General features: G+C 46.1%; 1 protein-coding gene across 1 annotated transcript in view; it reads left to right on the top strand.

Moving 5' to 3' along the window:
• The window catches only part of ZBTB34 (zinc finger and BTB domain containing 34), a 150,248-nt gene that overhangs the window by 71,042 nt on the left and 61,625 nt on the right, over positions 1-17,581 (top strand). The gene's annotated exons all lie outside the window — the stretch shown is intronic.

Below are 17,581 nucleotides of genomic sequence, written 5' to 3' on the forward strand. Positions count from 1 at the left end.
AAAAGGCCATCACCCAAACCTGGCTCAATCATCTAACCGCACTAAATGTCCAGCCCACCATCGTGGACTCGGCGAAATCCCTTGGCATCACACTTGACTCCAATCTCGACATGCAGCAGCATATTAGCAAAGCAACCAAGGGAGCCAACTTCCACATCAACACGCTGAGAAAACTCAAACCCTTCCTGCCACCCAAGGACTTCCGAACTGTTGTACAAGCCCTAGTCATTCCTCGCATAGACTACGGAATTGTGGCTCTCAGCGGGTTCCCCCTAACAACAACGGCGCCCCTACGCGCCTCCTTGAACGCGGCCGCGAGACTCATCACTGGTTCTAGAAAACACTCACACATATCCCCTGACTTAAAAGCCCTGAACTGGCTGCCTTTTGAAGCCAGAGTCCAGCTGAAAATTGCCTGTATGACACACTTGGCGTACACCACAAGTCACCCAACTACCTCACTCACAAGCTGACTATATCAGGAGGCTCAAGGTCCAACAGAAGCACAAAGAATCTCCTCCTGAAACCTCGTAGATTCCGGAAGGAAAAAACATACAAACGCTCCTTCTCAGGAATGGCACCCAGGATCTGGAATGCGCTCCCGCCAGAAACTAGGCTTATCCCCTCCTCTGTACTCTTCAAGAAGGAGGTAAAAGCCATCCTTATGGCTAAGTTCACCTGAACCCTACTGTTACTGGAACAATCACAGTACATGGCTCCTATTTCATCGGCTACCCGAATGCTTAGCTATGTTTTGACTCTTTTATGACTGCTACTGGACCAAAATCTTTGCACGGATGCTTTATTATTTGGTTTCCAGATTGTTTGTTAGGTCTGTACACTATGACCTGAGTGACTTACTAACTGCAATCCACTCACTATTGCCTACTATTCAGTTTTCAACAGCGTGTTTACTCTCCCTCTGGGGTGCTATAATCTTATTCGAGTCGACATTGCATGGCTTCAATATTATTACTTCTTGATTGTTATTAGTGTGCATACTCTTGTGCAATATTATTACTTCTTGATTGTTATTAGCGTGCATACTCTTGTGCGATTATTACCCTATTGGCAACTCACTCCCTACCGATTAGTATACTGTTTTCAACAGTTTGTTTATCCTACCTACTGTTTCTGTAAAGCGCTCTGATATCTGCAAAGATCTTGTTCGCGCTATATAAAACTTTAAAATAAATAAATAATAAATTAAAAGACGTCCGTAATCCAAAATTGTGAAGCAGCTATTTTCTTTGGATTCCCTAGTCTATATATTCATCAAGAGCAGTGACCTCGAAACAAAGTCCTTTTGGGGAAATATCTCCCAATCAGCGTTCAAATCCGCAATCTAAACACACCCATTGTGCGAAGTTGCGCTGCTAAAACTAGCAAAAGCTAAACACTTGAATCATATTATGGAATCTTCTAATACTATGACCAGTCAGCCCTATCTAGTAGAACTGATACATAAACCTATACGAGTACATATTGTTCACAAGAGCTTTATGCTTTTTTCGGTAAATCGTAATTTACAAACCTCGGTTGCAAGAGAATTGATACTTCGTCTCTTGTGTTGTTCTCTAGGGGTATTGTCAAAGAGGCAAGTATTCATCAAACAGATTTTCTTGACAATCAGCAGCACACGATGTAAATAAGCATTAAACCAATGCATAAACACAAGGAACATTTTGGAACATCTGCTGAGCAGCTGCGTTTTTTTCAAACGACATTTCAGAAACGTTTACTACTTTTGCAATAGCATCACTTGCTTTCATTATTAATCATGATGTCCGTTTTTACTTAGGATAACCTCTGTATCATACAAAGAGACTGCAAATGAACTGAAATGATCCTTTAGCTCTGGGGGATTTGAATGTAAATGGGTTTTAATGTTTATTTTAGTGTGTTGGATTGAGAATACTTACTTTTACGTCTAGTCACACTATTTGCACCTAAGTGGAACAGTTGCCTGGACACTTCGCTGCCACCGTACTGCTTCATAAATGAAGTGAATAAGTGAGATAGTTTAAACCTTCTGCATTCCTTGATTCGGTTTTCAATGACAAGGGAGTGGGTTTAAATTTGTTATGTACATTTCTCATTAATGAAGGGTGTGCATGGGCAGCGAAGTTTGGAATTGAAGGGAGTACCAGATGTGCATCGTGGGTGTGGAAAAGGACAGCCACATATGGAGATATAATATGTTGGGAGCATATGCGGTGGTATTGGGAAGTGGAACAACCCAACATAGAAGGAATTGACAGTAGGAGCAATAAAAACTAGCAGCAAACACTTTGTCTGCTTATCACTCGTCCATGTAACAATAATTTAAGTGATCTTTGACAGGACCATTTACAGCACTATGATGAATTTTTAAACTGTTTAATACAGCAACCCCCTAAAAAAATCGAGAACCCAATCTCCTATAAGCTCATGGTAGACCCTGGAGTTAAACTCTGTAAAACAGCAAAGTTATCTGCTGTGAGCCAGGGGGCATAAAGCATTCCGGTTCTTAGAAGATGAATGTCAGAAGGGGTTTTGAAAATGCTTAGGAACCAATCCAAGAAAAGAACATTTCTCAGCCAGAGAAGTGTTCAAAACAATATGAACATTCTTATCCCCCAAGCTAGCTGCTGCCAACATTTGTTTCATAAACTAATGTGCCAAAATTGAGATTGTTTTTACAACTCAAGTTTCTATCATATGAGAGTATAAGAACTAGTACATGCAATGTCATTCCTCACCTCGTTTAGTCCAGTCAGTTTAGAAGAGATGTGCAAGTGTTAAAATGTTGGAAAAGCACAGAATGTCTCCAGGGTACCACACCATCATAGCCGAATCTCATGACATTTTTGGCACTGGCATCTAGGCCATTATCAACGCCTCATTTTGAGAGAGTACAAAAGTGAAGAATACAGTAATTATGATATTACAAAAAAACTTAACCTGGAGCTGACTTAATATGTGATTGACAGTATGTCAAGCTCATGGCTTCTGGGGAAAAATATTTTAATGGCTGAATGAGGTTGAACCAGAGGCTCTTTAAAAGGTATAGACTACTGTTGGGTTCTTAATTAAAAGGGGCCCATAGGTGGAGGGTGCTTAGAATGTTGGGGTATCTGTGATGTAGGAATTGATTGTGAATATTTGAAAGTATTGAGTAAGTTGCCGTTTGCCTGCCTCCCTGCCAGTCCTGTCGACAGATACTTTAACCCCTTAGTCGCGGCCGCGATTTCGCAGCAGTGCGGCTGTTCCGCGAAATGGGCGGGGCCGTGTCGGCCGTTGGACGTTCCCAGCACCAGCAAGGTAGTGCTCGCGACGGGCAATGGCCGTCGGCAGCAGGGAAGGGGTTAATAAAAGGATATGTTTTCATCCTTACCGTGATGACGAGTGGACTGACATGGGCCCCAGTGGGCTTCAGGTCACTGAATTCGTAGTCTATCAACTGATTTCCAGAAGGTCGCAGGAAATCTCTTTCTACAGCTGATGTTCTTAACTCTTCTTGGATTGCTGTTTCCCCTGTTCAGTAGGTCCTGCGGTGGAATTCCAACATCGTTTTGATCACAGTTCAGGGGGTAGCATGTTTCCAAACTCCTCATTGCATCATGCTGCACAGCTACGTTATTTCCTCAGGCGATATCCTCACTGTAAGTGCCTGGCCTCAACGTCAACCATGGGGTTATGTGTGGACAGGCGTGTCTCTTACAGACATCCCTCGCCGTGAGTGCTGTCAACGCCATTCCGATTCAGGCAATGGCTGCATTCTAACGTGCCAGGTCTGCGTCATCCCGTAGTACCGCGTGGGACGAGTTGCTGACAATAGGCTTTCCACGATATTAGCACTGTCTACGCCATGTTGGAGAGGATTCGGAGGTATTGTGAGTAATCCTTTTATAGGCGAGCAGTACACCAAAGAGTTCATAGTGCGTGCACCCTCAGTGATACGCACACCTTCCAATCTGCATGTGGAACGTTTCGGATACAAAGTGCATTTTGTCGTAATGTTTGGTGATAAGCAACACAGTAAGATATTGTACTTGAACATACATCCTGGCAAAAATTACTGCATGTAGCCCGGTGATACTCACACCTTCATACGGATTTTAAAAGAACTATGAAGGAACTTGGTACACAGAGTTCTGTGGTGCTTACACCTGAACATATTGATCTAATTCTATTAATCCCTGTTTGCGATAGTGTATGGTATAGCTGACCATTTGAATATTTGCAATTTCATTTATTGTGTGTATTAATTCAGTATAAAAAAATGTGTGTATCTACATTGTGGGATATATGCTTTTGCTGTTCTTGAGGCATAACAGCATAGTCTAGTCATGCATGAATTGTACCTCCACCTTCATTTCTTCCCAATCCTGGTCATCCTGCTGTTGATTGGGAAAAATAGAGGGAAGGTTTCGAGATTTATCTTGATACCATAGACGGTGATGATTTTACTCATAAGAAGAAGAATGCCTTGACCGAATGCAGAACAATGTCATACATTCACCCCAGTTGGCTGGGCCTAAAACCATTGTTTTTTTTGCTCCCCATGCCATTCCAGTTTGAACCCAGTCATATGCAAATCAGTCTTGATCTTGTGCCCAAAGTCCAGCCCGAACTGCCAGGCCTGGTCCTCCCTGGACTGGAAACAAGCATCCTAGGACAGGTTTCAGGGTTTCAGCCCTTATCAGCCAGGATAGCTTGACTCCAGTGGTATGTAGAGCACTGGGCATACCCATCCCACTTGGGTGACAAATGCAAAAAGAACAATTGTTGGACAGATTTCAGAATAATGTCATACATTCACCCCAGTACAGAGATATATACCTAAATCCATTGTTTTTTTTCTCCCCATTCCAATCCAGTTTGAAGCCAGCTATAGGCAAATCAGTCTTGGCCCTGCGCCCAATGGGAACAGTCCAGCCTGAACTGCCAGGCCAGGTCCTCCTAAAGGACAGCATCATACATGGCTCACATATCTGTTTCTCACACATCTAAAGAAGTGGTTGATGAAGTTGGCCCAAATAAAGGAAACAAGAGTAAGACCGCATCCCAAAAATTATGTTCGAGACATGTGTGCTGCAGATACGCATGCTTTGCATACACCTGCCATCTAGTGTTGGGTCCGGATGTTTGCAAGTTGTTTTTCTTTAAAGAAGTCTTTTCCAGTCACAAGGTAAGGTAATTCCTTCTTATGTGATAGTGCCCATGGGCATCAACTCCATTGTTAGATTGTTTTCTTTCCACCATCGGGTTCGGGACTGGTTTGCTGTGCTCCGGTTCGAGACTGTTCAACGGTATCCCTTTGGTACGCATTTCACTGTACCCACGTCGGTATTGTTTTAAAAGCTTTTCCCATCTTTCGTGTATCGAAAAAAATCTCCTAGTTGGAATGAAAAAAACGCCAACCTTGGCTTTCGGACCTAGCCCGCTTTATTTCGCTTCTACTGGAACAAATACCATTGAGTAATCTGCTGATGGAACAGACTCTGTTTCAGTTCTGCCCTTGGTGCCACTCCAAATATCCGCGTACCGACCAACACAAAGTCTGTAACCTGTGCCTGTCTCCGGAGCACAAGGAAGAAGACTGTGACGCCTGTTGCTCATTTCGCTCGTAAAAGACACTCAGAGACCACCATTCTCGATGGAAAGAAAAGCAGCGACAAAATTTAGAAGGCACCCCTGATATCTTTGGAGAAGATATCGGAGAAGAAGAAATGAAAGCGTCTGCAGCGGAAGAAGAAGAAGAAGACTCCGAGCTGGAGATAGAATTGAAGTCCCATGGTGTTCCAACTGGTCAAGGTACAGTGAGTACCAATGCCCCTTTGCCCACAAAACCCGCTGTCACTAAACATAAGGCTTCCACCCCCACCTCTGCCATCTGGCCATGGTGGGCACCGAGACTCTGCTTCAAATGCCCAGCCATCCTGCTTGGCGCACGTCAAGCCTTCTGGCTCGGGCTCGAGTCAAGATATCACATCTTCGGCACCTAAAACATCGGTTCCAAAAGACAAAAAGGACAAATCCAGCTTCCCACCGAAAATTTTGCTGCTGAAACTGAAAGATACTCCTCGAAAGCCTCCGGAGCCAATTCTGGAAACCATGCAAGAAAAGCTGGATCCAAAACAAAAGAAAATGTATGTAAATCCAGACACTGAACATATTATAGCAAAGCCAATAATAGCCATCCTCCAAAACAAAAATAAACACAGGATATAAAATCCCTCTCAAGAATAAGTAGGACATGGCTACTAGCCCTATTCACCCCATTCCTCGTACCCACCACCATCTTCACCAATACTTATTATACCACATTCAGACCCTCTAGACAGTTCACAACAGGGCTCTCCTTGTACAGATCCTGATGCAGGGAATGGAGATGACAGTTATGGATAACCACCAACAGATCCATGGGATAAATTCATTATAGATCCTCCTACAGACATAGACACAGATCTATACCCTGCTAAACCTTCCCCTCCTGATGACCACACCTCATATCAGAATGTAATTGCCAGCACAGCCACATTCCATGGAGTCACAGTACACAAGGAATCTTTGGAAGAGGATTTCTTATTTGAAACTTTAGGAACTACACATGACAACACAGTCCTTACCTATGTTTAAGGGTTTGATGAGGCATGCTGAATATATTTTTAAAGATCCAGGGTGGATAACAAATATATACCCCACCATCTGACCCAATTTCTATTAATGGCCAGCTTCCTGAAAAACACTTTGTCATGTCAAATGGTTGTAAAAGAGCAAATTCATAAATTTTAGGTGATGCACCACCTCCAGACAAGGAGTCTAATCTAATAGATGCCTCAGGCAAAAGAGTGGCTGCACAATAAGCCAACCATTGGGGTATAGCCAATACACAAGGTATTTTGGCTTGGTACGATAGGGCCCACTGGGACGAAATGGAAGACTTACTCCAATATCTCCCAAACGAGTAGAAGAAAAGAAGGCAGGAACTAGTACAGGAGGGGAGGCTAATTTCCGACTCCTCTATTAGGTGTGCATTAGACGCTGCTGATAACTCAACCAGAGCAGTTAACACTAGTATTCTCCTCAGAAGCCATGCGTGGTTAGGAATCTCTGGATTTAAACCAGAGGTACAACAGACAATACCTAATACCCATTCGACAAGATCTTTTTGGTCCTCAAGTGGATAAGTAGCGAAATCTATAGGAGCGCCACAATCGCCTTCCAAGCGGCTCCTTTTGCTGCTCCTTTTTTAGGGGAGGCTCAAAAAGTACCTCAACAGATGCCGACACATCTTCCTATAAACCTACACATACTTCTCCATCTCCCAACAAGCAGTAACTTGATAACAATTCCCTTTGATCATCATACACCTGTCGGGGGAAGACTGCTTCAATTGTTTCCCATTTGGCAAACAGTAACATGAGACAAATGGGTGTTGGGCATTATCCAATATTGACTGGAGCTCGGCAGCAATCCTCCCAATATTCCACCTCATACTCACAAACTCTCTCTAAAGCTACAACAACTGCTCAAACAAGAAGTACAAGCTCTTCTAAGAAAAGGAGCTATAGAACCAGTTCCAATATAAAACCAAGGATCAGGGGTTTATTCACTTTACTTCCTAATCCCAAAAATGATTGTTCTGTAGTAGGGCATCTCTGGGATAGTCATAATCATCTGAATAGTCCCGCCCATGTGCGTGGACCCCGAAGCACTTCAATAAAATAGTCTCTTAAATTGTCCTCTTCTGTAATCCTGCATATACACTTAAGAGAAAATAAAAGACAATAATGCAGCCTAAGACCAACTAGGCTACACTGGCCAGTACCTAATCCTGAAGTGAAAAAGATAGCCAGATAACAATTAAAATGTAATCATTTTACCAAGTTTCATACATAGAGAAACTCCCCTTCACAATGACCCTTTTTTCATGATAGAGATGAAGGGTTGGACAGACAAGCACCATAGGCTGCTATTATGTGTCTGTAAATGGATACCATGCCTTTAAGGAACCTTCCAGAGACCCTCGGTATCCCATGATTTACAGCCAAAGGCCAGTTACTTTCAGTTCTTTTTTGTGTCTCCTGCTAGCAGGACCGTGGAGCATTGAGCTCTACCTTTTATGGTATATCTTCAAATTATCGAGCTTTATACTTGGTTTGAGTGTTTCACTCAACATCTTTGGCCTTTTGCTATTTTTTTTGTGCAGTTAGCCCACTTTTTTCTTGTCAAAATGCCATCTTTGTTTGACAAGTGCTCAGAGTGTGGCAGGAAGAAGGCCAAGTTGGACTCTCACAGAGTTTGTATACTCTACCTACATCTCATGTTCCTGATTCCTGCACCATCTGTAAATCTTTCTCCAGGAGGACCCTGCATGACTGGGAGAAGATTCGCCTTCAAGGCCTGGAGCAGAGAAGACAACAGACTGCAGGTGGGACACCTGAGCATGGAGAGAGCCTTTCCTCCACCACAACCCATATGTCAGCTTCTGGGGGGCTCAAAAACGTTGCCGACCGGTCGAAGGCATTGACGTCTAAGCCAGGTATGACGATGATATGCTCCCCGTCGACTCAGGGCTCTGGGTCTAAATGACGTCGAAGATCGGCGTCGAGGGAAAGGACATCGAGACCTCGGACTAGGTTGACGTCGAGGACATCGTAGACACATCATCGCCGTCGATCTGGGTCCAGGAGATATTGGCGCTCGCCGGCGAGGCGACACCACCGTTCGCCGTCGACGCTCAGGTCGCCGTCGATGAGAAGATCGACGTCACACAGAAAGTTGCAGTCGAGGACAAGTTCGACGTCACGAAGGAAGTCGACGTCAAGGAGACGGTCGACGTCGAGGAGGTACCATCGGAGCTCGATGTCGAGGGACCTCTGTGGCTCAGCCTCTCCACTTCTGAGAGTTCCAGATCGCGACGGCATCGACGTTCGCCATCAAGGGGCACCACTTCCAGAGGTTCCTCTTCGAGGCCAGCCCGCAAGCGGAGGAGGGTAATTTCTACCTCTGACTTGTAGTATTCCAGGACCTATTCTCTAGGTCACCAGGACCCGCTTGGACTGTGGCTCCTCATCAGTCGCCTCTGCGGCCCAGGATGCCTACTTCTCCTCCGAGTCCTCTACCACCTCCTCCTCCTCCTCCTCCTTCTCCTCCTCCTCCTCCTCCTCCTCCACCTCCGCATCCACCTGTGGCTCCACCTGTGCCAGTGGTCCCGGCGGCACCAAGAAGGCCAAGATCACGATCCTGGCCAAGAAATCGTTTTCGCAGCTGGCACCGGTCTTCTACCAGATTTCGCCGTCATCTGCGTCACAAGAGGTCAGGTTCCAGATATACGAGAGACACAGAGTCCTCTGGTAGGGAAAGATACTCGCCAACACTGTCGGACTCTCCACCTCCGAGAATGTCACCTGTTGATGACATTACCACGTTCCAGGAGGTTCTTGTAAGGGGAGCGACGAAGCTGGGCATTGCGCTGTCCGTGCCTTCTCCTACTACATCAGTGATCTTTGAGACACTACAGCTGAAGCAAGCCTCTCGTCCTCTGCTTCCTTTGGTACCCGGGTTGGAGGAACTGGCTATAGAATTGATCCTGACGCCTGCCTCAGTGAAATCTGCACCCTCGAGGCTTCAGAAGGAATACCGCCCCCCGGACTCGGACCCCGCAATTCTTCGGGCGGACCTCCGCCGGATTCAGTCATCATGGTGGTGGCGAAGAAGCAGCATGCTACGGCCCCTTCGACCACAGTCCCCCCCACCCGTCCTCCCCCCCCCCCCCCCCGGACAAGGAAAACCGTAGGCTTGATTCTGCAGGGAGGAAAGTCTGCAACACTACAGCCACTTTGATGAAGACTGCGAGCTCTACTCCCCTCCTGGGCCGGTACAACCGCTCCTTGTGGGAGTCTCTTCACCAATTCATGGAACTCCTCCCTAGAGACAAACGTGAGGATTTCCAGGAGGTTCTCATCAAGGGACTGATGGTCTCTAATCAGATTATCAGTGCGGCTGCAGAGATCTCTCTCCTTGGGGCCCATTGATATTGTCATGATGTCACTCTGCAACGCCATTCATGGTTACGTCTCACCTCCTTGAAACCGGAGGCCCAGCAGCGCATCGCTAACCTCCTGTTCTCAGGTGCCACCCTCTTTGGTTCCCGTGCGGATGAGGAGGTGACTCGGATGAAAGCTGAAGTTGAGACCCTCAAGGAGGACCTCCTTAGGCTTGGAAAAGCCTACTAAGCAGCACCTTCCAATGGCGTTATTCTTCTCAGCGGTTCCAACGTGGAAAGGGCCGTGAGGTTGGACAGCATCAGCAGCAGTTTCAACGGCAACCATTTCAGAGACGTCAGAGAGGCAGGGGTAACCAGCAGTCTACACCGGGGAACAAGGCCCCCGCTGGTTCTAAGCCCTGAGAGGTTACTTCCCCCTCTTCTGTTACCCACTCTGGTGGGGGTAAGCATTTAAAATTATCTGGCAGAGTGGAGAAAGGTAACTCAGGACAATTGGGTGCTGAATATTGTTCTCAATGGATACTGTCTACGTTTCACCAGTCCTCCTCCATCGATTCCACCAGTTTGTTCACAATACCAATTGCGCAAACTTTAACTAGAGGCCAATACGCTGTTAAGAAAAAGGGCGATAGAACTGGTTCCTCCTCCTCAAAGGGGAAAAGGTCTATACTCCAGGTTCTTTCTTGTACGCAAAAAGGACAAAAAGTAATTCAGACCCATTCTCGATTTGCGACAAGCGAACAAATGGATTTGCAGAGAAACGTTCTGCATGCTGTCCCTGCACCAGACTTGTCCTCAGCTGCATCAAGGAGACTGGCTTTGCGCCATAGACCTGCTAGACGCTTACTTTCATGTGCCCATTGCAAGGAAACATCGGAAATTCCTGCGGTTCCTAGTCGGAAACAATCCCTACCAATATACAGTGCTTCCATTCGGCCTGAAGTCTGCACCCAGGACCTTTTTCAAAATGCATGGCGGTGGTCGCTGCACACCGGCAGAAGAGCAAGGTGTTTGTTTATCCGTACCTGGACGACTGGCTGATCAAAGCTGCCACGTTTCAGGAAGCGCTACCGCATTTCAACAGGACGGCCGCTCTGTTGAATTGCTTGGGTCTTCACATCAATCTGTTAAAGGCTGTCCCGACTCCTGTTCCGTGTCTGCAGTACCTGGGAGCCTCCATCGATACACACAAGGCAAGCGTGTGACCTTTGGAGGAGCGCCGCTTATCAATCCTTCGGAAGGCTCAGGCTCTCATGTCTGTTCCCTCGCTGACGGTGAGGACGGTGTCTTCTCTCCTGGGCTCCATGACCTCTTGTATCTTTCTCACTCCTCATGCACGCCTCCACATGCGGCCTCTGCAGGAATGTCTGGAGGATCAGTGGGACCAGAAACGAGGGAGTTGGGAGGACAGGATTCAGCTGTCGCAACACTCCATCCAGTCCCTGACAAGGTGGTGTTCGCCTCACAATCTTCTCAGAGGGCTTCTGTTCCACAAAGAGATACCGACTCGGACCATTGTGACAAACGCGTCTCTCCACAGCTTTGGAGCGCATTCGACTACCTTCAGATACAAGGAACGTGGTCTCAGAAGGAAACCACGTATCATATAAACTTTCTGAAACTCCAAGTGGTTCACTTAGTGATGAAAGCCTTCCAGCCATCTTTTCGAATCAGTTCCCTGCTTGTACAGACGGACAACACAACAACGATGTATTACCTCAACAAGCAGGGGGGCTCAAGATAACGCACACTGTCTCGGGAAGCGCAGACGATCTGGAACTGGCTGCAGGCCAGGGACCTGACGATAACGGCGACTAATCTGTCAGGTGTGCAGAATGGTCAGGCAGACGCGCTCAGCAGACTCGTTCAAGAAAATCACAAATGGGTTTTAAACGACCAGGTGTTAATAGAAATCTTCGGAAGATAGGGCACTCCAGAAATCGATCTGTTTGCCACTGCAGAAAACAGCAAATGCCGAGACTTTGCCTACAGGCTTTACCAACCGGGACACTGGAGAATGCTCTGTGAATCAACTGGTCGAACAGCTTCTCTACGCTTTACACCCATTCCCTTGATCCCGACAGTGTTGTTAAGGCTGTCCCAATCACGGGCCAAGATGATCCTCATTGCTCCGGAGTGGCCTCGATAGTGGTGGTTCAGTGACCTCCTTCACCGGTCTCCCCTGCCGCATCTTTGACTTCTGTGTCGGCCGGACCTTCTCACGAAGTTCGGAGGGCAGATGGTGATTCCCAACCTCTCGTCGTTGAATTTGGAAGCATGACTCCTGAGCTAGTGCAGTATGGACATTTAAATCTCCCTCAGAACTGCATGGAGATATTAAAAGAAGCAAAAAGACCGTCTACAAGGACTTCCTACGCATACAAATGGAATAAATTTTGCATTTGGTGCGCGTCTAAAGATGCAGACCCTTCATCCTGCAAGGAGGATGTTATTTTTCCGTACTTGCAACATTTGGCTCAATCTGGCCTTAATTTTCAGTCCAGTAAGGTTCACCTAGCACATGAGTACTCACAAACTTTCTCTGGGGGGCCAAATTTAAAGTGTGGTTTGTGGCCAAGGGCCGCACCGGTGGGGGCGGGGTCATTAAGGGGCGGGGTCAGTGGGGGCGGGGCTAGAGGGAAACAATCACTGCCGTTTCAAAACATTAGACAATGCTGTATTTCCAAAGCAGATGTAACTACATGCAGCACATGTTTATAACAACAACAACAACAACAACAAAGGAGTTTATAAAGCGCCTGGTGACGCCATCACGGCGTGTCCCCGCGCTGTGGAAAGAAGTCAGGTGCATAGTAGGGAGTTACAGGGAAAACAAGTGGGTTTTTAAGCTTTTCCTGAAAGCAGTCTCCGAGTCCGCTAGTCTGATCTCCATAGGGAGAGCATTCCATTCCTTGGCGGCCATAACCCGAAAAGAGCGGCCACCCATTCTGGCCTTCCTGATACGGGGTACTGTGAGCAAGCCAGTTCCCCTGGAGCGAAGAGTTCTATTGGGCTCATAAGGAATGGCTAAGTCTTTCATATAGGAAGGAGCTTTTTGGGAGATGATCCTATAGCATATTAGTAGTGCTTTAAAGAGAATTCTCTTTTTTATGGGTAGCCAGTGGAGGGTGTCTAAAGAAGGTTTGGAAGGAGCTCTCTTGGGAAGTCTAAGGACTAGACGTGCTGCTGTGTTCTGCAGGACTTGGAGTCTCCTGATGTTATTTTGCGATGTTCCGAGCAGAAGCACATTCCCATAGTCTATTCTGGAAGTCACAAGCGCTTGTGTCATAGTGCGCCTTGCTTCCAGAGGGAGGAGATCCAGGGTACGGTTAAGGGTCTTCAAGACCCCGTAGCATTTACCGACCACCCTGTTCACGTGGCAGTCGTAGGAGAGTTTAGGGTCAACCCAAATCCCCAGATTTTTGGCTGCTTCACAGGGGGTGGGTAGCGGTCCCAGACAAGAGGGCCACCACTCCTTGGTCCAGCTCGAATCCCTACCTCCCATAACAAGAACCTCTGTTTTCGAGCCATTAAGCTTCAGGCAGTGTTGGGTCATCCAACCTGCCAGAGCTTGCATGCAGGATTTAAAGTTGTCTGGAGAGACAGAGGGAGCTTGGGATAGGGAGATGAGAAGTTGGGTATCGTCGGCATATGAGACTAATTCAATGCCGAACGATTGAACAACTTCAGCCAGAGGGGCCATATACAGGTTGAAGAGGGTGGGGCTCAGGGCAGAGCCCTGAGGCACCCCCTGTTCCAAGGCAATGCTGTCAGAGAGAAAAGCACCTCTCTGAACCTGAAAGCAGCGGTTGGTGAGAAAAGCCTTCAGCCAGCCCAATGCTTCCTGGGTGACCCCGGCTTTGTTCAGACACTGTAGCAAGATGGAATGTGCTACAGTGTCGAACGCCGCACTCAGGTCCAGCATTATAAGTGCCATGGTATTTTCTTATTAGCACATAATAGCAATCTTAAGTGGGATTGCATGGCAATTTGCAGCAACCGGATATTCAGCACATGCCCAGTGCAGCACAGGCTTCAGAGTCCCAAAAATAGATATGTTTAAGACAAACACTACAAACTTATTTTACATTTCATGTCACCAATTGGTTTTCTGTAATCTGGTACCAAATTGGAAACTGCAAGCCTTAAGAGCTGCTCCAGATGTATGTCTGTAAGCTTATTTCTGAGTTAGTTCTTCAACAGTCCCAATGTGGAAAATGAACATTCGCAAGCATATGTTGACCCAAACATACAAAGTACCTTCTGGGCCACTATAAAAAGAAGAGGAAACTTGTCAGGGGGCACAATTTTCCAGAATTCTTCTGGTGCTTGCCCCAAAAAAGATGCTTTGAGGGCTGAATTGTACTGCATGTCAATGAGCTCTAGTTCTGATTGAGCCCTTTCCATGACAATAAGGGCAACAACATCAAGATTCCGTGCACTCAACATCCAGGGGTTTTCAACCAGCCTGAACAGAGGGGTGAGGACTCTGAATTGCAAAAATCGTCGTTTGATCTCCCCAGAAATTTCCTCAAGACATGCACCAGGGTCAAGGTTTGCCAGAATTTCTTGTGCATCTGGAAACTTCTGCATCACAGCCAACAGTTTTGGAAAGTGGGTGAAGTCACTATCATCCAGTTGTTCTTTGAATAGCACAAGCTTACTTTCAACAGCATAAATACCATTCATGGGGGAGCACACAGGCTTGCAGGGTCAAATTGAGAGCATTAAAATGTGTGAAAAGATCTGAAAGAAAATGGAGCATAACAACATTTCACATCTGTTAGTTCTGGGAACGATTGGCCTCTTCTGTTCGCAAAGAGTTCAATTTCAGGAAGCAATGCAATGAACCGCTCCAGAACCTTCCCTTTGCTTAGCCAACGCACGTCAGTGTGCATCAAGACGTCCGTATGTTCCGCTTCAGATTCCTGCAGCGTTGCTTTAAAAAGTCTATGGTTCAGAGCTTTGGCATGGATAAAATAAACAATTTTCACTGCACCTTTTAGGACATTATTCAGTTCTACATGCTTTGATTTTGCAAACAACACTTCCTGGTGAATAATGCAGTGGTAGTCTATAACAGCCTGTCCTATGAGCTTCTTTTTAAGCATAGATATGAAGCCTCTGTCATGGCCTACCATGGCAGGAGCCTCATCCGATATTATACTGACAAGAGTGTTCAGTGGTATGTCGATTGTTTTAAAGTAGTTGCACATGCTGTCCAATACATCTTCTCCTCTTGTGTGCCCTTGCAGTGGTAGAAGGCTCAGGAACTCTTCTTTGGGATGAAGCGATTGGTCCAGATACCTCACCCAAACTAAGAACTGGGCTACATCGCCTATGTCTGTGGACTCATCCATGGCAATGCTGAAGAATGGTGACTCTCTGACTGCTTTGATCACCTGCTCCTGGACGTTTTGTTCCATTGCCTTTATTCTGCGTGCATACGTGGAATCCGATAGCTGTAATGCACCGATTTCCTATAAAATGCTGGCTTTATTAGTGTAGTTGTCAAATAAAATTTGGGCTGCTGAAAGGAAACATTGCTTCACCAGCTCTGCGTCTGAGAATGTTTTTTTATGTTTGGCAAGCAACTAGCATATTTTGAAAGACGCTTCTGTTACAGCCTCAGATTCCTTCATCTGGCAATGGAAGATCTTCTGCTGGGAAAAGAAGAGCTTGCTTCAACGATGCCACTTTTGCAGAACGCAGTTTTGAGTTAAGTGGGAACTTCGTAGTGTATCCAGAGTGCCGCATTTTGTAGTGCTGTTCCAGGTTATACCTCTTAAGAACATTTACTTTCTCTTTGCAAAGCAAACAGGTGGCTTTTTCTTTAGGACATTCTACAACTCTTCTTCCCATGCTTCCTGGAAGGTCCTGCGTTCGCTCTGGGTCATTTGCAAGGATTGGAAACTGGACTGTAGACCATTGCGGAGCTCTCCAGCTAGTTTGTTACTATGCAACAAGTAACAAGGACCAGGAATCTGATTTTCCACCGGATGACCACTGGACCGACACCGCTCCACGACCGATGGACCGACATTGCGTAACGACCGCTGGACAAACACCACGTCACAACCGATGGACCAACACCACTTCTTGCAACAGATCTGTGAGCAACACCAAAGTAATGTTTTGTTTAAACATACAAAGTAATGGGTAAACCTGTACATGAAAAACAGGAGGCTTTCCTAAAGCCAGTGGTTTATGCATTAAATAGGGATTTGAAATAAATGGCATGCACACACACGTATATACAAGCATAAGTTCACCCATAGGTATCTTGGCACACAATAACAGATGTTTATTGCTACCCAACTTATTTTATCGACCTCAGATGGATGAAAGGCACGACCCGCCAGGATTTGAACCTGTGACAATGAGGTAGAATAGAGGCCCCTGCAGCGGACGCATTAGTCCTCTGCGCCACCAGACCCGGCATGCATACAGCACAAGGATACAGAGTAGAAACACATATGGAAGGAGCTAATCTGGACAGCGCTATTTGGTGTGGAGCAGCTGTAAAACTAAAGGAATCTGAAAGGCTCAGATACATTGGTCAGGCCTGTTTAGAGGGGATGGGCGAGGGGAGGGGCCAGGTTTCAGGTGGGGGTTAATAGAGTGGGCGGAGAATCAGAGGGCGGGATTAACCAGAAGATTGGGCCAGTGGGCAGAGTCAGGTGTGGCCAGAAAAAGCACAACATGTTATGTTATGTTATGTTAAATTTACTTTTATATAGCGCGCGGCTACTCAAAAAGAGTGTCCCGGCGCTTTGGGTAAGGAATCCAATGTTTGGTATTTGTTTGGCATTTCATTGTCCAGTTACAGCTTATTACGTTATATAATTCAACCAATGCAGTTTCTTAAATATCTCCAGCTAGCTGAAAGTACAAGCAAGCAAGGAAGCAAGCATTAGCAACGGCAAAAGGTCTACTAGCCTTGGCAAGATTGCAATGAATTGAGAGCTTGCTGCCGTCTTTGGCACAGTCACTGAAAGTGCACAGCTGCAGTCGCCTAAATTCTCAATGTGTTTACATTTTATAATCGTAGCTAGTAACAGTGTTTTCAATATTGTAACACAGCAGTAGCTCACTAATATTACTGAAAGTAATGTCTGTGACACCACTCCCATTCGTCATATGTGAGTTCCTGTTTTGATCTAACATTATTACAATGGCATGTGAGACAGGTGGGGCGAAAGAGAGATGATACCCCAGCCCTAATGGGCAATGAGTTCTGCGGGGCTTTTTGAATCTCCACTCTGGGTCTATTTTAAAGCACACAGTTGCTCTTTACAGTACCTGGATACTTAGAGGATGTCATCAGGTAATCCACGTATGCTATCAAACCCCTTTAAAAACAAATGCGTTCAACAGAAAAGAAGGATTGTACTGGAACCAACAGAGCCCAGGTTCATGAGATGTTTCCCTCTTGGTTCCTTCGATTGGTCTGGCTGCATTTTCAATCACTTACATGTTCAGGCCTGGGAGGGGGGATCTCTCGATCCCAATGACCATTCTTTCACCTCAGTAAAGAAAGGTCAGCATCATTAGAGTTAATTGCAACCTTTATGGGAACACTCT

This window comes from Lissotriton vulgaris, chromosome 5, assembly GCF_964263255.1.
Source record: "Lissotriton vulgaris chromosome 5, aLisVul1.2, whole genome shotgun sequence".
NCBI lineage: Eukaryota > Metazoa > Chordata > Amphibia > Caudata > Salamandridae > Lissotriton > Lissotriton vulgaris.